Here is a 3,018-nt window from a genome sequence, read left to right on the forward strand (position 1 = left end):
AAAGTAAAAACATGTGCATATTTGAAGTGATGGAGAGGCCCAGATACAGAAACTCAGTTCAGCCAGAGTACAGACCAGCTTGATGGTCTCAGATCCACAACCCATGAATGCACACTAGCCCCTTACGCACACGTTCTTTTGGTTCAGCATGTACAATACACCATCCAGAAGCCCATCCTCAGGTAACTGGTCAAAATAAACTACGTTACGGCTGGACAGTGGTGCAGGATTAACCATTACAAAATGAGTCAGCTCTGTCAGCACGGGCGTCTGCACTGCAGTCACTATATATGAATTGTTCTTTTGTTTGTTTTTGTTTTCCCTTTTCCTCAGCTTTACTGTATACAAAAATACACATAATTGATGTACAAGATTTGGCGAGTTTAGACATATACACACACGTTTGTGCCATTATCACCAGAATCTGGTGGAAAACAAAAGAGGGTTCAAAACTGCTGTGTTCTGATCCCACTTTGTAAACACCGGTGCCTCACACGCATCGGAGGGTGGTCTGGGGGAGCCCAGAGTAAGAGATCTGTGGTGGCTCTCTGGGAGGTGAGGTGGCATGTTTCTGGGTGGCAGCGGAGTTTATGTTTGAATTTATACTTCTGTGTGTGTGTGTTTGTGTAGACTTTGTTTTCACACCAAGTATGTATTACTTGTAATTGGCAAGAACGGTAAAGGCATTTGAGTTGCGAAAAAAAATCTGTAATCTGGGTTTTTTAAATTGTTAACACGCAATTGATGTGGGTCTTGTGGTGAGCAAAAATGAGCAGTGTCCTTGTTTTCTTAGAGTCACAGTCGAGTCTGAGGCAGGGAGCTGGGCTGCACAGCGGGGAAACCCGGACATCTGAGCGCAGCGGCAGCGCGGCGGGGAGGAGGCGGGGAGGACGAAGGGAGGCGGCCCGGAGGCCGGGAACTCAGGATGCGGGGAGGGCTGCGGCCCGAACAGATTCCGCCTGGGCGGCTGGGGGTCTGATGCGGCCCTGAGACACTCAGATGAGATGTCTTCCACCGTCTGAAGCTCAGCTCATTGGCCACTGTGAACAATCGGGACCCCTTGGGGAGGGGAAGGGGGACAGTCCCGGGGAGGCCGAGGAGGGGAGAACGGGCTCCGGAGAGAGCCTGAGGTGTCTCCGGGTACGAGGGATGACACAGCCTAAGGAGAATGTCACATGTCACAGCTGGAACCAGGGCCGGGGGTGGGGGCTGGGCTGGGCAGGAGGAGCCGCCGCGGTGTCCCTGGGGGGCCTGCGGGGGACACGCTGCGCGGGGCTCGCTGTGCGGGGCCCTGGGGGTGGGTGGGGCTGCTCTCCGCAGAGGCGGGATGAGAGGGGAGACCGAGCAAAGGGGCTGTCTTCCTTCCTAAACCCGGAGAGACCTCCCCGGCGTCAGATCTGGTAAAGATGTCCCCCCGAGAAAGGGTCGTGAAAGCAGGGCCAGGAGGGGGGCGTCGGCGCCGTGCTCCGCGCAGGAGGCGGCAGAAGGCCGCGGTCCCCAGCCAGGCTCCCGCGGCCGAGGCCCTGCTCTGTGGCCCGGCCTCCTCACCGGGGCCCGAGGCGCTGCACCCAGGGGCCCCCCGCATCACGCTTCCGGACACCACACTTTCCCGCTCCGGGTGGAGCGCGGGGGTGCCAACCACAGGCGTGGAACCGGGTCGCATGGCGCCGGGTCTCGGAAACAGCGCGTCCCGGACGCACACTGCGCGCACGCACACACTTCCCCAAACCTTTTACCCAGAGCTGCTGTCTTGGAAAGGTCCTGACTTGGGAGCACACATGTCGCTGTGTTCTCTTTCTGTTGCACAGACACTGCCTGAACTCCTACTGAATACGGAGACTGTGGAGGGACATGGGGACACAAAGTGACCCGAATTCCAGGACTCCGTCAGCCCCAAAGCCTGTGCCTTCGGGAAGACCAGGTGCCTGAAAACCGGCCCTGTCTCCACCCTCGGGGCAGCGCTCAGAACTGGGACACGTCATGCTGCAGATACGGCAAGCAGACTGAGGACGGGGACAACGGCGCTCGGAGCTTCCGGAGGAAACCTTTATCCAGAGGCGAATCAAGGTAAAACCCAGCTACAGACAAGAAGTTTCCAATCTACGCTGAGAACAGACAACACGGTGGTTTATTTCTCTCTCACGCTGGAGGGACCCACACTCCCCACCCTCATCGCCCAAAGGGCTTGTTAAGTAGCACCTTCTAGAGGCTGGACCACCCCAAGAGTTTCTGGCTCAGGAGGTTTGGGGTGGGACCAGAGCATCTCCATTTCTGACAGGTCACCTTGCTGAAGCTGCTTGTCCAGGGAGCGCTACCCGGAGAACCACGAGCCCAGAGCGTTTCCTCCTTTGCAAGGCTGCCAGCTGTTTCTCCGTCATCCCAGGTGCTGAGCAGAGCAGGGGCCCTGGGCGTAGCTGCGGGGAAGAATGCATTTGATCAACAGCCAGCAGTGGTCTCCCAGGACAGCCCTAGCACTCACAGACGCCAAAGCCAAGGGAGCTCGTCTCCCAGAAGCAGAGCCCTGTGACTCACAGCCTGAGGGCCGGGTACTACTCACCTTGCTCCTGTAAGCAAAGAAATAAAGTTTTATTGGAGCACAGCCGCACTCACTCATTTCCTTGCTGTCTACACTGCTTTTACATCACAGGGCGGAGTGGAGTTGCAGCCCATGAAACTGGAAATGTTTACTTAAGGTAAGCATCAGCGTCTGCTCTGTGCTGCCGGGCGCCTGACGGATGCGTGTCCTCTGCGGACCCCCGGCTTGCTGCATCTTTTGTCCCCACGGTTTGTGTATTTCAGATCACCACCATCTCATTCTGATGACGTTTCAGTGAGAGAAACTGCCCTCCGAGTTTAGTTTGACATTAGTTAAGAAATTCAGGGCTTTGTTGCTTATTGGCATTCAAGATTGAAAGACGGCGATTCTGAAAAATTTTAACTATTTTAAAAGATTTAGAAAAGAAACTGTCGATAGAGATTCATCTTTACTGTGATGATTGCTTTCATGCCGTGGACCAT

The 3,018-nt window shown here is 55.5% G+C and overlaps 1 long non-coding RNA gene across 1 annotated transcript; it reads left to right on the plus strand.

The window, feature by feature from the left end:
* The first annotated feature begins 850 nt into the window (after positions 1–850).
* On the plus strand, positions 851–2,543 carry LOC116661558. Its single transcript, XR_004317492.1, has 3 exons — positions 851–1,042; positions 1,809–2,067; positions 2,279–2,543. It is a non-coding gene; the product is annotated as an uncharacterized LOC116661558 (long non-coding RNA).
* Positions 2,544–3,018: the final 475 nt, after the last annotated feature.

This window comes from Camelus ferus, chromosome 35 (genome assembly GCF_009834535.1).
Source record: "Camelus ferus isolate YT-003-E chromosome 35, BCGSAC_Cfer_1.0, whole genome shotgun sequence".
Taxonomy (NCBI): domain Eukaryota; kingdom Metazoa; phylum Chordata; class Mammalia; order Artiodactyla; family Camelidae; genus Camelus; species Camelus ferus.